We start from the raw sequence: 13,322 nt of genomic DNA, 5'->3' as shown, positions 1-13,322 counted from the left end.
CTCCTAGGGTAGAGTGAGGAAGCTAAACCGAAATGAGCTATTGGGAGGCAAAAACTGTATTTTGTTCACTGCTGTATCCCCAGTAGCTGTCACACTGGCTCTGATGCTGAGTAAGTCTCAATCGGTGTCTGTTGGCAGAACATGGTTGCTCTTGATAAGCATTTGAAGGTCTCACGCAGAGGAAGAACTGACTCAACATGCAGAGGATGTCAGGGCCATCTGAGGACAGAGCAGTCAGAGCTGGAGGACCTTGAACTCCTGCCCAGAAGGATTCAGTCAGTGACTGAGTGAATACCTGGAATCTCATTCCAATTCTCTTTAGCTCTAAGGATCGATGGTGTTTTTACATTTTATCATCTTCCTCTGGGTTGCTTTTGACATAGCACCAGAGACAAATGTTCTGGGCAGCAACCTGGTCCAACAAATTCCTGAAGCTAGGAATTTGGACTTTGACCTTCAGGGTGGAGAATGAAAAAGCAAAACAAAACTGAATAGTAATGTGGTAGCCAGTCTGAGATGGCCCTCAAAGACTCTTGCCTCCTGTTTTTCATGTCCTTGTGCAGGTCCTTCCCACACTGAATTGGGCCTGGTTGCGTGACCCATAGAATATGGTGGCAGTCATGGTAGGTGGCTAAGACCAGGTCTTAGAAAGCATTGCCACTTTCAGCTTGGTCTCTAACATTATTCACTTTGGGGGAAGCCAGCCCTCATGTGGAAAGGACCCTCAAAGAGTCCAGTGGGAGGACAATCTTGACAGTATCAGCTTACTAACCATGGGAGTGGGCCTCCCAGGAAGCAGACCCTTATGCCCCAGTCAGACTTTCAGATGATTCTAGCCCCAGCTGACATCTGACTATAACCCCCACAAGAGACCCTGAACCAGAATGACCCACTGAGTTGCTCCTGAGTTCCTGACCATGGAAACTTTGAGAGAGAATTAATTACTATTATTGTTTTAAGTCACTTGATTTTTAGGGTGATTTGTTACACGGAACCTTTGAGATGGAGATTCTCCGGTGGCTCGGTGGAAAAGAATCTGCCTGCCAGTGCAGGAGACAGGGATTTGAAACTATGGAATCTCATTCCAGTTCTCGTTAGCTCTAAGGATCTATGATGTTTTTACATTTTATGATCTTCCTCTGGCTTGCTTTTGTAATAGAACCAGAGACAAATGTTCTGGGCAGCATTCAGGTCTGATTTGTTTGTTTTTGGTTTTTTTTTTGATTTTTAGTCTTCCTGACATACTACTCAGCAGAGGGCAGTATAGTGCATCCCTGAGATGCATGAAGAGTCCTCTTTTGAAATAGGGAGATTTCCCAAGTTCTATGGCTCTGTTATTTTGGTGATAATTTTTATCGTGCAATAAGTCTTAGATTGATATATGACCAGAAAACTATACCCACAAAACACAGCTAAAGATTTCTGAAGCTGAGGTATCTAGTGACTGCTGCTACAGATATACAAATTGATTTACTTCACCTTAGAAATAATACAATGCCACCTCTATCAACGGGGCTTCCCCATGACTCAGCAGTAAAGAATCCGCCTGCAACTCAAGAGGCACAGAAGATGTGGGTTTGATTTCTGGGTCAGATAGATCATCTGGAGGACGGCATGGCAACCCATTCCTGTATTCTTGCCTGGAGAATCCCATGGACAGAGCAGTTTAGTGGGCCACAGTCCATGGGATCACAGAGCGCTGGACATGACTGAAGTGACTTAGCATTCATGCACTTCCATTAGCACACAAAAAGTTTAGATAAATAGAATTTATTTTCATTTTGATTTCCGGTAGTAACCAAAATGTTTGAAGATGGCCTAGAAAGCCTTGCAAGATCCAGAAAACATGCTGTAAGAGCTGTGTAAAGAAGAATTAATACAGAGCATAAATGAACCTTGAAAACATTACGCTAAATGAAAAAGGCCAATTACAAAGGACCACATACTGTGACTCCATTTCTATGGAATGTCTAAGATAGGCAAATCTGTAGAGGGAGAAAGTAGATTAGTGGGGGCCCAGGACAGGAGAAGATTGGGGGGGATAGGGGATGAAGAGTTTCTTTTGGGGGTGATAAAAATGCTCTAAGATTAGGTTGGGATAAGGGTTGTAAAATTACGTGACTCTATTAAAAACCATTGAATTGTGTACTTTTAATGGGTGAATAGCATGGTTTGTGAATTATCTCTCAAAGCTTTAAAAAGCAGTTAATGATGTTCAGCTAAATATTTATGTTCATCTTGTCTATCCCCTCTGGTTTAGTCTCTGAAAATATGTTAGACATCAGTGATGGAGATGATGACTTTTTAAGGACTGAATGTATCATTGTCCAGACATTATGGACAGCACCCGTGTAGAGACATCTGTTCCAGCACTTGGCAGTCAGTCAGCACCATCATTGTCATGGTGTTGTGAGGGCCTCATCCATTGTTCCCACTGACAGATAATGACTAGGCTGGGAGAGAAGTCAGTGTTTTCATTCTAGCTACCAGTCCCACTGCTGGGTAAGAACCTACCTGTAATGCAGGAGCCACAGGAGATGTGGGTTTAATCCTCAGGTGGGGAAGATCCACTGGGGGAGGAAATGGCAACCCACTCCAGTATTCTTGCCTCAAGAATCCCATGGACAGAGGAGCCTGGTGGGCTATAGTACATGAGGTCACAAAGAATTGGACATGACTGAGCAACAGACACTCACTCAATATCCATCTCTGGAGGAAGCATCCCTGCCTAGGAATTAGGAGGCTTGGCTTTTGGTCTTGGCTTTGCTGTTTGAATTGACCAAGATCACTCCCTGAGTTCTCACTGACCTTGGGCATGTCAGTAAATCAAATTTCATATGGGAATCAAGGCTTAGAAATGCAAGGTCATCCTCAGTTCTAACTTATATGAGCTATTGATTTACACTCTTGGGAATAAACGTAGATCTACTGTTGGAGGCTAACAGAAAAGGCAGTGAATCTCCACTTGTCTCTTTCCTGTTTGCTGTCTTTGTTGTTTGCAATTACTGTAGTTTGAAAAGCTTTGGCAACTTTGCCTACTGCCCAGGTGCCTGAAGTGACTGAGCCTTTGTGCCCGACAGGACAGGTGAGGCTGGGGGAGTGATGGGGCTTGGAAAAACTGCCTTTTTTTTTTTTTTAACAGATTGAGATTTAAAATTTATTTTTCATTGGAAGTATAATTGCTTTACAATGTTGTGTTAATTTCTGCTATACAATAAAGTGAATCAGCTGTTTGTATATGTATATCCCCTCTTGAGCCTCCATCCTACCCCTCATCACAGAGCACTGAGCTGAGCTCCCTGTGCTATACAGCATCTTCTCACTAGCTATCTGTTTTACACATGGTAGTGTGTATATGTCAATGCTACTCTCTCAATTCGCTCCACCCTCTCCTTCCCCATGCTGTGTTCACCAGTCTGTAGAACCTGCCTTTGACTGCTTAAGTCTCTTGTTTGGACTCCCAGGGTTTGCCCCATATCCCAGGCTAGAGGGAAATTGTGTCCATTATGTGACATTGGCAGGAAAGGAATGTAGCTCAGAGCATCTTGGAGAAGAGAGCATAGTGCTTGAAAGAGCACCTCAGTGTTTTCTTGCTACTTGCATGTAGAGATGCTGGGTGTTCTTTCAGGATCATTGGTTACTTAAGTGAGAAGAAAACAATGCAGTTGTCTTCAGAGACCCTCCTTTCTGGTCCTCTGGGTCCCCTTATCCACTGGTCCCCATGCAGAGGTTCTTCCAGCAGAAGCATGGTTTGCAGTCAGCAGGTCTGAAGACCCTTTTGATGAGCCTCACTGAATAAACCGTAGATGGAAAGAAACTTTCCTGACTGCCAAGCTGTGATTCAGCATATATAATACACGTTTATCACATAAAATGTGGTTGATACAAGCAAAGCAAAGAAAAAGTTACCCATAGTCTCACTGCTTAGAAGCCACAATAATCAATCGTTTCCAATTTTTGAGCATTATTTTAAGGACTAGGCAATCTGCTGGGTAATTGCAAACATTACGTAATGTAATTTTCACAACAACTCTCTGAAGTGTGTGCTATTATTTCCCTCTGCAGAGACAAAAACTGAGGTTTAGAGAAGTTAGACAACACGCCCAAGGCAGCACAGCCGGTAAGTGGCAGAGCCGAGATGAGTATCCAAGCCTGGATGACTCCAGGGTCGTTGCCATATGTAATCTAATTTCCTAACATTTTGCAGTCTTCTCTCTGCCAGACTTTTTGCCTGAACAATTTTTTGTTTCTTTTTATCCTTGCATAGTTGTGGCCTTACTGTGTTTTCTGAGGGGTCTCCAACCTGCCAGACGCCCAAGCCCTCAGGTGTTCTTGGCTGTTGGATCTCTGCAGAAATCCATCCAATAGAAACCATTTCTAGGGAACTCTAATGCATCCTACCAAGGTGGCAAGTCTTTTTCTATTTGGCAGGGAGAAGACAGTGTCTCTTTTTCAATCTTTCTTCAGTCCCTAATCTCTTGAAGCTTTACTTGCAATTCCTTTGTCTAAAGAGGGAAAGGCTTAAGAGAGTTATCTGTATCTGAGATATCACCATGGGGCTGTCCAGAGAGCTGTGGCCAGGAGCCGGGAGGCTTGGCCACGTGTGCAGGCTCAGGCATGTATGGGCTCCCGGATACCTGGGGCATACAATAGAGACACTGGGGGACTTCCCCAGTGGTCCAGTTGTTGGGAGTCTGCCTGCCAATGCAGGGGACAAGGGTTCCGTCCCTTGTCTGAGGGATTCCACAATACCATGGGGGTAATTAAGCCCATGTGGCACAACTGCTGAAGCCTGTATGCCCTAGAGCCCGTGCTCTGCAACAGAAGCCACCGAAATGAGAAGCCCGCGCACCATAACTAGACAGTAGTTCCCACTCGTTGCAACTAGAGAAAGCCTGCTCACACAGCAACAAACAACCAGCACAGTCAAAATTAAAAAGAAAAGACATTGAGGTACATGTCCCAGCAGCCCTGAAATGGGGGAGTACTGAGGAAGGGTCTGTGTGAGGCCCCTGTAGGGAATGCAGCCAGTCTCCACCTCGTGAGTCTGCAAGCATCCCTGCCCAGGCAGGGGGCTGCAGTTTGGGGCTGCAGTATGGGCCCCCCCACCCTGGGCAGGGTGCCACCCCACCGGGCCTTCCCTTTCATCCTCACTGACTCCTGGAGCTCGCTCTATTGCCACTCCCTGCCCCCAGGCTTTTTGTTCCTTCCAGTTTTCAGGAACATCAAATAAAGGCTCTTTCAAGAGGCTCCCTTGAGGCCAATAGCCAAGAAGTCACATTTCGTTCTGCCGATCCAGCAGCCAACCAGACTGATGGGATTCCACCCCTTTAACAGAGAGAAGCTCTTCCCTGAGATTAGACTGTCCTGCGCCTGATCCCTCTACTTCCTAGGACATCAGGCTTACGCTGTGAGAAAAATGCTATAAGGAAAATGTGACTTAAAAAATAAAAAGCTCTGAACTCTGCTTTCTGACTTCTGCTAAGACTATTTACAGATAAGATTGTGTCCAAAATCCAAGCCTCAGGAGGGCCAGGACCACAGGTACTCAGCAAATGTGTCTTGAGTTCAAGTTAGAGAAGCTGTAATGTTGTAAAGTTGTTTTTGCATGTTTCCAAAGTGGAGATACCCTCTGGCCAGTGTCCTGGAGGAGGAGTGTTGGGGTGAAAACCTCCACACCGGTTCTCACCACTTACTGGGTTCTTCCTGTGGACAGGGAGTGGCTGATGGGCTCTTAGAACCCACCAGGGCTTGATCCACATGATCGGGAGTTGAGTCACTGTACTTCAGAAGCAAAAAATATTCTACTACATCTCTCTAGACCATCTGCCTCCTGGGTGGATAAGAGAGTCCATGGGCTCCCCTTGGCTTCAGGCTCTGTGAGTGAGCACACCTAGGCAGGGCGGGGGTCAGTTTTGAGAAGTAATTGGGTGTGTGAGGCCAGCCTGGGATCCTTGATCCTCCATGAAGCTGGTGGGGGTAAGAGGAGACCAAACCAGTCAATTCTAAAGGAAATCAACCCTGAAGTGGTGGGATGAGAAGAGATTAAGTAGTCAGTCCTAAAGGAAATCAACCCTGAGTGTTCACTGGAAGAACTGATGTTGAAGCTGAAACTCCAATACTTTGGCCACTTGATGTGAAGAGCCAATTTATTGGAAAAGACCCTGATGCTGGGAAAGACTGAAGGCAGGAGGAGAAGGGGACGACAGAAGACGAGATGGTTGGGTCTCATCACTGACTCAATGGACGTGAGTTTGAACAAACTCTGGGAGATGGTGAAAGACAGGGAAGCTTGGCGTGCTGCAGTCCATGGGGTCACAAAGAGCCGGACATAACTTAGGGACTAAACAGTGAGAGGAGACCCACATGGTCCAAGGCACATGTACTAACATAGTTTAGCAGAAAGTCCTGTTCTTTGAAATCACGGGTACTATCTGGCCCACTAGTAAAAATAATCTTCTGGTATCCATTTGGCCCCTCCTGTTGTGTGTGCTCTCTTATCAACTACAATCCTGGAGAAAGGAGGGGAGCTGAGACTTGGCCCCTCTGACCTCCAGTAACTTCCAAAGTATTCGACCTTGAACCCACCCTCCGCTGCCCTCCACGCTGGTCTTACTTTTTCATCCCCCACAGCAGAGTTTTCTTTTCTAGAATCAATATCCAGAAGAAGTTTCTCCAGTCTTTGCCATGTGTGTCAAACCTTTATAACTTCCTTTTTTTATCTGTTTTTAAAAATGTATTATTATTATATTATTATTTATTTGGCTGCACCGAGTCTTAGTTTGGGCACACAGGATCTTTGATCTTTGTTGCAGCATGTGACGTCTAGTTCCCTGACCAGGGATTGAACATGAGCCCCCTGCATTGGGAGTTTGGACCACTGGACCACCAGGGAAGTCCTATAACCTCCCTTTGATCCTTCTTCTGTGGCTCACATCTTTTCTTTTTTCATGACACTCTTCCCAACTGTCTATTTCTGCAGATCTTTATCCATCCCTGACCCACATCAAAAAGCAAATAGAGACACATTCACATCTATGATGATTATGTTCACATGTGATACATGCATGATGCATCGTGTGCACCTGGACACTACACTCCCATGAATATCCCTGGATTTTGAATGCCATAATGTTTTTTTAGAGAAGCAAAAAAGGTTGCCCCAGATGCATTTTATAACTTTGTAATTAAAGTAGCCATTAATTTAATTAAACTTGGTGTTTTACTACAGTAGTAGGCAATAGATGAATATTTGTTAAATGAATGGTTAAATGAAAAAGGGCTATGAAGGAAAAAATAAATGGTGGTAATAAAAGTTAAAATGTTAAATTTTGTTTTTAATACTATATATAGTGATGAGATAGCATGAACAAATCTTATTGTATTGTAGAAAAAGATATGATTTAAAGATTTACATTTATTATTACCATAGTACCTTTGTTGAGAATTCCATTTGCATTGTTATTATATCTATATTTGTTCTAGTAAAAGCTCACTTTCAAATTACACAAAATGACCATGGATCAATCTACCTTATACACAACATGTATGTAGACAGCACCACTTAAACTCATCAGTTTCTTATTTTTAATGAGATTTATGTATAATTTTAAAAAATGTTTTAATTAAAATTGTACAGTCCATGGGATTCTCCAGGCCAGAATACTGGAGTGGGTAGCCATTCCCTTCTCCAGAGGATCTTCCCAACTCAGGGATTGAACTCAGGTCTCCTGCATTGCAGGCGGATTCTTAACCAACTGAGCCACCAGGGAAGTACCTTTGATTAAAATAGTGACAAATTTCAAGATAAATTCTGTGACTGATGATCATAACTACTAATGGTGTATCAAAAGTGGTGACATAGATAAGAGTAAACATCTTCATTGGTGAACTGTACTGTACATTTAATGAAGAAATAATGCCAATTCATGTAAATTCTTCTGGACAATTGAAAGGGAGGAAGTATATCCCAACTGATTACCCTGATACCAAAACAAGACAAAGACATTGTTAAAAAGAACAAACAATAAAGTTGGAATACTAACACTATCAATCCCAAGGCTTATTATAAAACTAAATAGTTAAGACAGTATGTCATTGGCATAAAAGTAGACAAAACTTCAATGGAATAAAATAGAAAGTCCAGAAATATACCTTTACTGCTTCCTTCATAGTTCAGTTGGTAAAGAATCCATGTGCAATGCAAGAGACCCTAGATCGATTCCTGGTTTAAGAAGATCCGCTGGAGAAAGGATGGGCTACCCACTCCAGTATTCTTGGGCTTCCCTTATGACTCAGCTGGTAAAGAATCTGCCTGCAATGTGGGAGACCTGGGTTCAGTCTCTGGGTAGGGAAGATCCCCTGGAGAAGGGAAAGACTACCCATTCCAGTATTCTGGCCTGGAGAATTCCAGGGACTATACAGTCCATGGGGTCACAAAGAGTCGGACATGACTGAATGACTTTCACTTCACATATAGACAATTAACTTTCGACAGAAGTGTAAAGACAATTTTGTGGACAAAGGCTGGTACCAGTCTAGCACTGGTATAGTGCTGTAACAATTGAATATCCATATGCAAAAAAGGAACTTAAATCCAAACCTTATATCATAGGTAAAATTAACTCAAAGTGAATCAAAGACCCAAATATAAAACCTAAAATTATAATATTTCTATAAGAAAACATAGGAGAAAGTCTTTGCAACTTTCAGTTTTTTTTCCAGCACAATGTGGTATAATTTGTGTATGAAAAACTGCACATTTTAATATATATAATTTGATGAATTTGGACATTTGTATACATCCAGATACCATCATCACAATTAAGGTGATAAAAGTATCCATCATTTCCAAAAATTTCCTTGTGTCCCATTTTTTTCATGTGTGTGTAGTAAAAACGCTTAACATGAGATCTACACTCTTAAAAATTTTTTTAAGTCACAACACTGTCTTTAACTGTAGGGTTTATGTTGCACAGGTCTCTGGAACTTATTCATCTTGTATAACTATAAATTTATACCCACTGAACAGCAACTCCCTATTTCTCCCTTCCTCCATCCTCTGAAAGCCACCAGTCTATTTTTTTTGCTTCTGTAAATTTGACTAGTTTAGACACCTCATATAAAGGAAATTAAATGTCCATCAAGAGGTAAATGGATAAAGAAAACATGATATATACATGCAATCAATATTCAGCCTTTAAAAAGAAGAAAATCCTACCATTTACAGCAACATGGATGGACCTAGAAAACACCATGCTAAATGAAGTGTCAGTCACAGAGGCAAAACTTAATTTAATATCAAATTCATGATCCATACAAATGCAAACTGATAAATTTGTTCATCAAAATTTTTAAAATTCAATAAGATACTGTTAAAAGGCAAGGTACCGAAGCATATTTGTGGGAGAAATATGTTTTTAAAAAGTCTCATATCCAGAATATATAAAGAACTTTCAAAACCTAATAATAAGGAAACAAAATGGGTAAAATATATGAATACACACTTCAGTAAGAAGATGTGGTACATATATACAATGGTATCTTAGTCATAAAAAGGAACAATACTGGGTCATCTGTAGAGACACAGAGATACAGAGTGAAGTAAGTCAGAAAGAGAAAAACAAATATCATATAGTAACACAAATACATGGAATCTGGAAACATGGTACAGATGAACCTGTTTGCAGGGCAGGAATAGACAGATGTATAGAACAAATGGGTAGACACGAGCAGAAGGGAGGGAGTGGGTTGAACTGGGAGATTGGGATTGATGTATGCACACTGCCATGTGTAAAGCAGATAACTAGTGGGAACCTGCTGTATATAGTACAGGGATCTCAGCTTGGTCCTCTGTGGTAACCCAGATGCCTGGATGGGGGTGGGGGTGGGAGGGAGGTCCAAGAGGGAGGAGATATATGTATATCACTTTATAGTTGATTTACTTTGTTGTACAGCAGAAATTAACACAGCATTGTAAAGCAACTATACCCCAATAAAAACAAAACAAAAAAACAATAAATATATTAGTAAAAATTTAAAAAAGGACCCATAAACATAGCAAAGAAGCTTGTGAGTAAAAGATCCATGCATTAGTCTTTAGGGACATGCACATTCAACCTACAGTACACCCACTGTGATTGATTATTTTAATTACATTATTTGCAAATGTTGATTTTGTTTTCGGTGCCCAATTATTTATGATATACGCACAATTCGCCCCTGTACACCAGCGTGTCAGACACTATACTAATTGGAGAGGGATCAATGGTGGGCCGTCGTTTGAAGACAGGGGGCCAGGCACCCTCACTGAACTCTGAGATGTCAAGGTCCTCCTCTGAACTTGTTACCCTCATTGAGATGAATCTTGTCCAGAATGACTGCGCTGCTCATGTCACGTCCTGCTTACAGATGTTCACCTTTAGTTATACTCAGATCAATCATTCATTTACTCATTCATTCATTTCCTGGCTATTCTGCTGTAGGGAATGTGCGAGGCCTTGAGGGTATAAAGAGGAATACCACACAGTTCCTGTCTTAATGGAGCTTAACCTTTCCCACCTTCAGCTTCTAGTATTGGTGTTTGGCACAAGGTAAGTGTTTAGCAGCTTTGTGTGGAATAAATGAATGATGGAATGAATGAACAGTTTGAAGAGTGGCTGGAGAGGCATCCCTGAATGGTACAGATTGCTTGTGTTTGAAGGTGAGGTTGTGCAGATGTGCTGGCAGCCTCAGGATGAAATGTGATATGGGCGCACCCAGAAGAATTCCACTATCTTCAGGGTGACCCCAGAGATCTCCATCAGAAGGTGACTCACTGCACTATGCTACACTTCACCCAAGGGCTAGACTCTGCCAGCTGGGGTCATTTCCGAATTCCCAGGGACTCTCAACCAGCTCCACAGTAGATATTCTTTTTCCATGTCCTTCCTATCTCTCTGTGGGAGCTGGGCTTGTCCAATTTTTCAGATAGTCTTGGGCATTTTGTGTTGGGGACATGTGGCATGGAACTCATTTCCTTGAATTCATGAGAATTGGCATTAACAGTGTGAAAAATAAGGCATTCTGGAGTAGAGGAACAAATATAGTTATGCATCCGGAAGATCTGTGTTTGAGTCTTGCCTTGACCACTTTCCAACTATGTGATCTTTAAATGGAAAGTGGGATAAAATTATCTTTATTCAGCCATTCATGTCAGGTTTAAATTGGATAAGATCAATAAATTATTTAGGACAAAATCTGGCATGTGTTAAGGACCCAGTAATCTGTCATGTTGCCAGAATTACCACTGTAAATACTGTACGGGGAGGGCTTGATTCCCCAAGCTGAGGAAGGATTTCCAGAATAAGCGTCTCTAGCACAGGAGTCACCCTGATGTACAGCTGGGTAAAGAGTGTTTCAGGTTCAAGGGTATAATGTGTGTGCGCACGCACATCCTCAGTTGCTCAGTCGTGTCCAGCTCTTTGCGACCCCATGGACTGTAGCCCGCCAGGCTTCTCTCTCCCTGGTGGCGCAGGGTATAATGAGATTCTGGCAAAGCCAAGGATGAAAGAAACCAGTGTGTTCAGGGGTGTGCATGGGTCAGAGTTCTGGATGCCTGTGCAGAAGTGGCAAGAAGTGGGCTGGTGAAGGGCTCAAGACAGGCAGGGCTGTGGGTATCCTGCCCGAGTTGGTCTTTGTCCTTGAAGGGCATGATGTTTCATTACAGGGCTCTGCAGGTTCATGTTTTATGACATTTTCCTGAGAGCCTCTTTTTCTCAGGTCTTAGGGAGACATTCACAACCTATCCACAAAGTTAAAAAAAAAAATCTAAATCTTGAAAATAAGGCGAAGAAAGGACAATATCTTCTTTCAGCATCACACAAGGGCATTGTTGCACAAGTCCCTTGAGCATTTTTTAATTATAGGGGAATGTACCTTTGTTTGACTCACTGTTTCATCATTGGTTGAGAGCCCAGGTACTATGGAGTTACCCGTTAACTCAATGTTTTGTTTTCCTAGTGGAGAGACAATTGATTTTTGCCTGGTAATAAAGATAAATCCAAATGTTACGATCTTAGTGAACTATCAGGACATGAACCAGTGTTGTATCTAAACTAACAACTTTATTCTTTTGTCAAAAACCTGTAAATACTCAGTTCTTCAAATGCTTTCTGAAGCAGCTTACTCAATGCTCTGATCTTCTCATTAATAAGTTAAAGAAGTCTTTGACGTGTTTTCATTCTACATTTGTGTGAGAATCGTGTTCACTCTTTGAAAGTCATACTTTGACGGCAATGTTTTAGCCAAAAGCCCTGTGAAAGAGCGAGTGATGGAACTGGAAAGGCTGGAGCCATTTTCTCAGTCTGAAAGGCCTGGGGACGCCCGGTTCCTGAGATCATTGGAAAGGTTACTCTGGGGATTAGTAGGGTGTGTTGTGACTCAGGTGGTCCTCTGGGACCTTGGCAGCTTTGGTTGATGGTGAGGGGTAGTGAGCACAGGGAAGCTGACTCATCTTGCTGTGGGTGCACTGGGGTTGATTGGGGCCAGTGTCGACTCTAGCCTAGTGGGGGTAGGACAGACAGGAGTCCCCGCAACAGGTGATATCAAAGTCAGACCCCTAGTAACATCCCTACTCCCACATACTGTTAGATAGATGTAAATCTTCTGAAAACAGGCCTCGAGCCAACAGCTGGCCCACCTCCAGGGATACAGGCTGCGTCCAGCCTCTTGTGGGAGGGTTAGCAGGGGTGTTCAGGCTACAGGACACCGCAGTGGAGAACTGAAAACAAGGCAAAAGCACCTCATTTTAGATTTGGCCCATGGGTAGGGAGCAGATGAGAGTGGGAAGACTCTAGCACATGACTGTAGCTTCTGGGGCTCAGTCTCAGACGTGCCTGATATCACTGCAGAGGCAAAGAAGATCTGCCTGCACGGCCTCATTTGTCCATTCATTTATTCGTCTACCCAGGGCAAGGATGTATCACTGCAGGAAGGAGGGTTTCCGTGGCTGTGGTTGATAGGGCTCGTGAAGGTGACCCTGTCATGTCTCATTTTTCTATTGACCCATTTCCCTGCCTTTGCTGCAGTGTGACTGAGAGCACAAGAGCAGGATTCTGTTTACCAGTGTTAAATAGGACCTCATTAAGACACCCCTGAGTAGTGAACAACTCAGCACTCAGCTCCTCTGACCACCTAATCTGTATTGGGAGAATTCCTCCCATGATGTGTTGATGCCTCTCCAACACAAAGCTGAGGAATAAGGTTCTGCAGCCGTCCTTGCAGCTGGAGGCAAGCATGTGACTGAGGCTCTGCCAGGCGCACGTACCCTGGACAAACTTTGG

This window comes from Moschus berezovskii, chromosome 27 (genome assembly GCF_049115385.1).
Source record: "Moschus berezovskii isolate FMDL1 chromosome 27, NW_MosBer_1.0, whole genome shotgun sequence".
Classification (NCBI taxonomy): Eukaryota; Metazoa; Chordata; class Mammalia; order Artiodactyla; family Moschidae; genus Moschus; species Moschus berezovskii.
This window is presented reverse-complemented; position numbering follows the sequence as displayed.